Genomic DNA, 7,447 nt, shown 5'->3' with positions numbered 1-7,447 from the left:
GTGACTGTGTTTGACTAGGAGGTTGAGGGCGCCAGTTACGATCAAAACGCTTCCAACAGAAAGGAACGAGATGACCGTGTTTGTCACACATCTGAAAAGGAAGGGTTTGCCAAGCACCAGAACCAGGTTTTGGTAAGATTCCAGCAGTTGAAGAAGATCGTGAAGAAGCAGCAGTAACAGGTTGGGAACTGAGAGTCTTGGTCTGTTGTTCCATTCGTAACTCAAAGGTACAGTCAAACCTCGATAAATGAATGTCCTCGGGAGCAAGAAAAAATATTCGTTTAGCAGGGTTATTTATTTATCGATAAATGAATATTTTATTTATTTATCGATAAAAGAATATTTGTTCATATAAACAATATTCACTCTGTTAAGAAATATAATTGTATAGGAGAAAATGTACAAATATATCTAAGGGGTTTTGATTAAAATTCTTATCAATAATTCAATTAACATTCATTTTCTTTTGATTTTATATTAGTGTACATTCGAAGTTCAATCGTTAATATACGTGTAGAATAAGTACCGAACTGTGTATTGAGACCGTTGATCCGATTATATGAATTGAATACGTAGAGTTTAAGAAAATACATATACCATTATAGAAATGGTCAGTTAGAAGAAGAAATCCAAGGATTAACTGGTGTCATTTCTAATTTACGTTATAGAAATGTGATGGACGTCGAACATCTTTTGAACTATCCTAACGAGAATGATGCAGTTATGGAGTCTCCAACAAACGAAGAAATTATTGAGTCAGTAATGAATGATGAGAATGATCCTGAACCAGATGATAGTAGCGTCGTACCAAATGTGTCATCTAAAGATGATTTTCAAGCGATGGTCACTTTAAAAAAGTTACTTGCTACAACACGAGCAAAATATTCCAGAATTTCTGCAAGCATTGCATAAAATTAAGGATGCGGTGCATTTTGGTTTGGGTGGAAGAAAAAGACAACCAACCATAGCTGATTTTTTTTTTTTTGAGTTCCTTCCTACATATATTTTTATGTAAAATTTTCTGATTATGTATGTCGGTTTATTCTTATATATATATTTTATATATAATTTAGTGATTATTCGTTTATATTTCTATAGGGCCTGTAAGGATCCAATTTTTTTTATTCATTAATGCATTAAGAAAGGTTATTCATTTATCACCTTGGCCCAAGTTGGGATCGGAAAAAATTATTCATTTGGCAAGTTTATTCATTTATCGAACATTCGTTTATCGAGGTTTGACTGTAAGAAGATACGTGATAAGATCTTCAAGTTTCATAGTGCCCATAGAGGTAGTAAGGGACGTAACAATAGCATAATAAGAGGAATCGAGGCTAGCAAGAATACAATGCCGTAGCTCAGAGTTGGTAATAGTAGTATTAGCATCAGCAAGGCTGTCAACAATATCTCGAGCTCGATTAATATATGCTCTCATAGAGAGATACCCTTTTTTTCAAAGAACGAAGTTCACACTGAAGATGGTGAATATGAGCATAAGATTTGGAAGCAAAAAGTGATTCAAGAGAGGGCCAAACATCTTTAGAAGTTGCAAGATGATGAACGTGACGTAGGATAGCAGGAGTATGAGACGAGAAAATCCATCCAAGAAGGATTTTATCCTGTTTCATCCATGGAGCAAAAGCTGGATTAGGAGTTTCATCTTCAAGTGTAGTTGCAGAACAGGGTTTGTCACCAGTAACATAACCATCAAGATCGTAACCTTGAAGATAGGGTAAAAATTGAGCACGCCATAGGGAATAGTTTGTGTCATCAAGCTTGACAGTGATAATATGATGAGGTTGAGAGAAAATAGAAGAAGCCATCATGGACTGAGAAGATTGAAGAATTGTTGAAACTGTAGAATCAGATGAGGCTACGAAAAACATGAATAATCAAAACCAGGATGATACCAAGTTAAGATATAGGTTTGGTTTAGAATAAAAGAGAAGATAGCGAATTAGGTTTTGAAGAGAAGATTTTAATTAAGAGAATCCTTCAATTACATAACTTTATAACTATCTGTTTATATACATAACATCTTTTGAGTTCTATACGTGGTATACAAGTATTTCCTAGTTTTACAGAATTTTCTAAGATACAAAAAATCTATGTATGGCAAACTTTAGAAGCTGTGCTATCTTCTCCTTGTTCATTACGTTAAATCAATATGGTTAAAGCATTAGAGTACTAGATCCAAATCAGTATTTCATTACAAGACTCGCCTATTGGTTTCACGCGCTTAATTGTTTTTCCTAGTTCTATAATATCTATTGACCACTGTCACTACTCGGACATCATTTTCACTTTTCAGGTTCTTATCTTGCTTAATTACAAACGTATCATGCCTTTTCATTGAGGCCATTTTCCTACATTTGCTAGGATCGGTCAATGGCCAAAAAAGAAATTCAGCTAAGCGGTTCGCAGTTGCTTGAATTTTTTTTTCTATCTTTTAATTGCACTTAGAGGATTATGCTTACAACACCAAGAATTATTGAATTTGACCTCAGCATATTATATGTGCATATACCAAACTTTTCCGATCGATCTGTAAGTAATAACACTATAAACTCTATAACTGTAGAATAAAATTAAAAAAAAAACAAAAAAACTAAAGATAAAAGTCCTAATTTCCAAACAAACACAGTATGAGAACCCTTTTGGACTAGAAGAATGCATAACCAAATTGAAGCCATATCTCCAATCTCACCAACAACATAAATACCCTAGATTGACAAGCTAAAACAAAAATCACAGCGTATAAGTACCTTGGATTGAATTTCTAATTGAGCTGCAATCTCACAAACTTTAAATTGATGAAGTTGAAATCAAATGCATGAAGTTCAATACCACTAACAGTAAGGAAAAGAAGTTTGAACTTTAAACTCTTTGACCAAGGAATAGAGATCTCTTCCGAGTTCGACAGTTCCGCATACACGTATCGATTATCAACTCCAACTCACACGTATCAACTTTTAAGTGCGGGGCTAACTCAACTCAGTGCTGGGCTCAAATCTTTGATTGGCTTCGAGGAATGGAAAGTATCAACTATGTCTCCAAAGATTTTCTTAACTTCGACTTCTTTAGCTCCACGAGAAAGACCAATTGCTGAACTAAACTTCATAAGTTTAACAAATTTTGTTCTTTAGTCATTGGTTTCCATTGAGAGACCTCGTCAACTGACTTTACCTTTGGGACACCCATGACATCCATGTCCGTCTCTTATTCAGACTCTTCATTAGAATCTTCACAAGAGACTACTTTGGGCTCTTCAATATCTCGTTCTTCATTAGAATCACTCTTATCTTCATTACGATCTTCAGATTCTTTTCTAACTGTAGTATTAAAGCCATGAGGTTCAATATTTTGAGCCTTGTTACTTGTCTGACCACTATCCTCATCTTCTCTTGCATTTTTTTCACCGCTCTTAGGCAACTCTTCCAAACCAATTTCAGAAACAACACCTAAGACGCTATATGGATTCAAATCGCACAGTGGGATTTTCTTATTCCTCTTCTTGGATGAGCTCTTAATACTTCTAGCATAAGTTCTACTCTCAATAAACGGTTCTTCTACTTTCTCGCCAATCTCTGTAGCTTTAGCTAAGACTCTTTCACCATCAATTGTTGTTTGCTGATTAGGTTGCTCATCAATGGATGTAGAAGGGTTGGTCTCCTCTAAGATCTCTAAATCCTCCCCTGCCTTCTCTTTTTCCCCTTCCTTAGATATAGATTGAATCCTTGTCAACATCTCAGAACTTTGCTTCTTCTTAGGAGGCAAGGGAGCTTTCCCATGAGCTTTATTCAAAGCACATTTGTTGCTGGAATGACCAAAAGATTGACAGAGATTGCACTTTTGAGGTTTGCACTGATATTCCACGGGGAGATTCATTACAAATTTTCCATCAATCCACAAAGGGATAAGGCTAGGAAACTGACAATCAAAATTTATTTCAACAAGAACCCTTGCATATGAAAGTCTAGTTATGTTGATGGTGCAATCATCCATCAACAAGGGTTTTCCCACAAAACTAGCTATTGGACCAAGCCCTAAATTGTTCCAGAGATGAAGAGGAACCTTGTAAATCAACATCCACACCGGAATGGATTTCATCTCTGCAATTGAGTTCTCAATCAAGGGGCTCCAAGGCCTAACCACAATTAAACTAACGGCAATATGGAAATCCCCATGATCTAAAGCTAAATTCCTATCCTCAGAGTTCAAAAACTTGAAAACAAAAGATTGCTGTTGTGGAGAGTAATGGATACCTCAGATTTTGTCTTCCACACTTTAGCTGCTGCATCTTTCACCATTGAGTAAGAGAGCTTTCGACCTAGAAAATACCCAATTGCAAGTTCTTCGCATTCTTTAATTTTCTGATGAAGAATCTCGGAGGAGATAGACACTGCTTCGTTTCCCTCCATCATGACTGGAGATTGATAGATTAATGGATTCTCCTCCGTATTCTTCTTATTTGGGAATAGAGATGACCAATCATCAGCATGATTTTCCCTAAATTTCGTCTGCAGAACAGGTCTACGGTTATCTTCCTTACCTCCATTCAAGAGAGGAAAATCAACTAAACCCAAGTTTAAACAAGAGTATAGAAGAAGTATGTTCTTTGCTGCCTTGAAAATCACTCGAAACCTGAACAGATCTCCCTTCCATGGTTGAGAGATATCTTTTTCTTTGACCTAGAAAAATCGCCTGAGAAAAATCGACCTAGCAATGATGATTTAGGTAGAGGGAAAAGAACCCCTATACCTAAGAAGAAATTATAGGGTTTGGATAATCTGTGTAGGTTAGGCTTGCACTTATGTTGCTAAACAGTTGCTGCCATTTTTTTTTCTTGCGGCTTGTGTATTGGGTAGGCTTTTGCCTTCTCTAGTTGCGCTTAGGCGCCTCTCACCTTGTACTTCTTTTTCGTTTTGAATAAAATTTTACCGTTTTAGAGTCAAAAAAAAAAAAAACTCAGTGCTGGGCTAATACACAAAATAAGGTAACTATGTAAACAATTAGTATACATGGGTGCGGTCTACAAGTAAACGAACCAGTTACCAGCATTCCAAATTTGAAAGTAGCTTCAGTTAGCTGGTGATTTAATGGTTTCCAAATTCCAATTATTTCTTCTATGCTTAGCAATAACGCTATGAACTCCTTCCTTAATAAGACTAAGTTCTGCGTGGCGAAATTTCTGGATCATCGCTATTTATACCCCTCTGCAATGTCTGCATCTCTCTCTAAACAATTCAATCAAATCCACGCTTGCGTTGTCCCAACGCCGTAAACGCATTATAAAAATGCTATCTATTCTCTGAATCTTTCCGAAAACCCCTAGTTTAAAAACTGTAATTCCTTCTTCGCACAAGAAAGAAAACAATGGAAATCTAAAGCTGGAAGTAAGAGAAAGGCGAACCAGTCAAAATTTGAAGAAGAACAAGAAGAAGTCGTAGAGGAGCAGCAAATTGCTAAAGAAGTTGAAGAACAACCAAAGAAGAAGAAACAGAAAAAGAACGAAGAAGCTGAATATTTTGAGGATAAGCGGAATATGGAGGATCTATGGAAAACTGTATTTCCAGTGGGCACTGAATGGGATCAGATTGAAACGCTTTATGGTACCTTCAAATGGAACTTCTCAAATCTAGAAACTGCTTTCGAAGAAGGTGGACTACTGTATGGAAAAAGAGTATATATATTTGGCTGCACAGAACCACAATTGCTCTCCGTGAACGGCGACGGAAAACTAGTCTGTATACCAGTGATTGTTGCTGTTGTTAATGATTTCCCTCCTTCTGATAAGATCGGTATCAACTCAGTTCAACGAGAGGCAGAAGAAATTATCCCGATGAAACAGATGAAAATGGATTGGGTTCCTTACATACCATTAGATAAAAGGGGTAATCAGTTTGAGAGATTGAAAAAATCTCCAGATATCTTTATCTGGCGATGCACACAGAGAAGAGCTTCTCTGAGAACCCTGAAAGAGGACCAGTTGAAGAAGTTCGAATATTGGCTACCTTATTTTTACAATCCGTTCAAGGAGGAAGAAGAAATCGATTAGTGCACTGTTGTTGACATAATGTTTCCAGAAGAACCACCAGTTGTGTGCGATTACGATTGGGCTCTTGATGAGGTTAACGAGTTTGTCGAGGAGAAAATTGCAGATGAGGTAATAACAGAAGATCAAAGAGACGCGTTTAAGAAATTTATCGACGACAAGGTTAAAGAAGCAAAGAACGCGAACAAACAGGCTAAAGAGGCTCGTAAGAAAGCAAAAGAAGAAACAAGTGAAGAAACTAAAAGGGATTTTGAGAACATGAGGTTTTACAAATTTTATCCGGTTACAACCCCAGATACTCCAGATGTATCAGATGTCAAGTCTCGCTTCATAAATAGGTATTACGCGAAGGCTCACGAGGTTCTTTAGAGCTCGTGCTACCGAAAGGTCGACATCATCATTCGGGTAGACTTTAATATGCAAAAAAACTTCAGTTTTTTGTCTTTACTTTATGGGCTTTTTACAAAAATAGGCATGTTTTTTTGGTGCTTTTCAAATCTAGGCCACTTTTTTTATTTATTGCTAGACTAGGCAAGTTTTGACCAAAAGTGATGATGGAAAGTTAGCACCGTTAGGTGTAACTAAAAAGACCTAAAAGTCCTTTGTATCACTGATTTAATGTTATATCATTGATTTAACTCAGTTCCTCCTTTGAAGTCCTTTGAATCGATGATTTGAGTCCGTGTCACTGATTTAAATCAGGAAATGGTTTCAGTTCAACCCATGTATGTATTGTAATCACGACCATTTCCCTGTCATCATTCTCAGAAGCAAAGAGAACCCATCATTCTCAGTTCAACTCATCTATGTGTGTATATAATCCATCAAAAGCAGTATCTAATTGACGGCAAAGCTAATTCAGTTTAGGCTGAAACAAGAGTTGTGCGGTTCATGCATTTTAACAAGCACCTCGTGTGCTTTTTGCTGCTGCTTCAGAGATAAACTCCCTCTTGATTTCTAAGACCATATTATATTTCTTTCCCTGCAATATGATTCAATTCCACCAATACCTCCCATTTCCAATCATTCAAACCTATAAAATACACATTAATCTCTTCACCATTTGTTCTCCCAGCTAAACCTAGCAACATCACTGCTAACACCTGCTTCCTGCAATTCCATCTCAGACTCATAGCACCATTTGTTCTCCCAGCTACACCTAGCAACACCACCTGCTACTACTTGTACATTGCAGCACTTCAACTACTTCAGTTCTTTCGACCATCCCAGCACGATAATCTCTGTCTTCCTACTCAATTCAATAACACAAGACAACTATTCTCCACAGACTTTCCTGTAACAACAAAAGCCAATTCTTGCTTGTTCCATTTTCTTAGATCTGACATTCTCTGACGCAACACACAAACCCATTTACCACCAGTTGTGACTTCT

The 7,447-nt window shown here is 36.8% G+C and overlaps 1 pseudogene; it reads left to right on the top strand.

Annotated features, from left to right (window-relative positions):
- Positions 1–5,021: 5,021 nt before the first annotated feature.
- On the top strand, positions 5,022–6,424 carry LOC113304939 (annotated as a pseudogene).
- The last annotated feature ends 1,023 nt before the right edge of the window (positions 6,425–7,447 follow it).

Source organism: Papaver somniferum, chromosome 8 (genome assembly GCF_003573695.1).
Source record: "Papaver somniferum cultivar HN1 chromosome 8, ASM357369v1, whole genome shotgun sequence".
NCBI classification, from domain to species: Eukaryota; Viridiplantae; Streptophyta; class Magnoliopsida; order Ranunculales; family Papaveraceae; genus Papaver; species Papaver somniferum.
The sequence above is the reverse complement of the archived record's forward strand: the minus strand, read 5'-3'. Positions and strand labels throughout refer to the sequence as shown.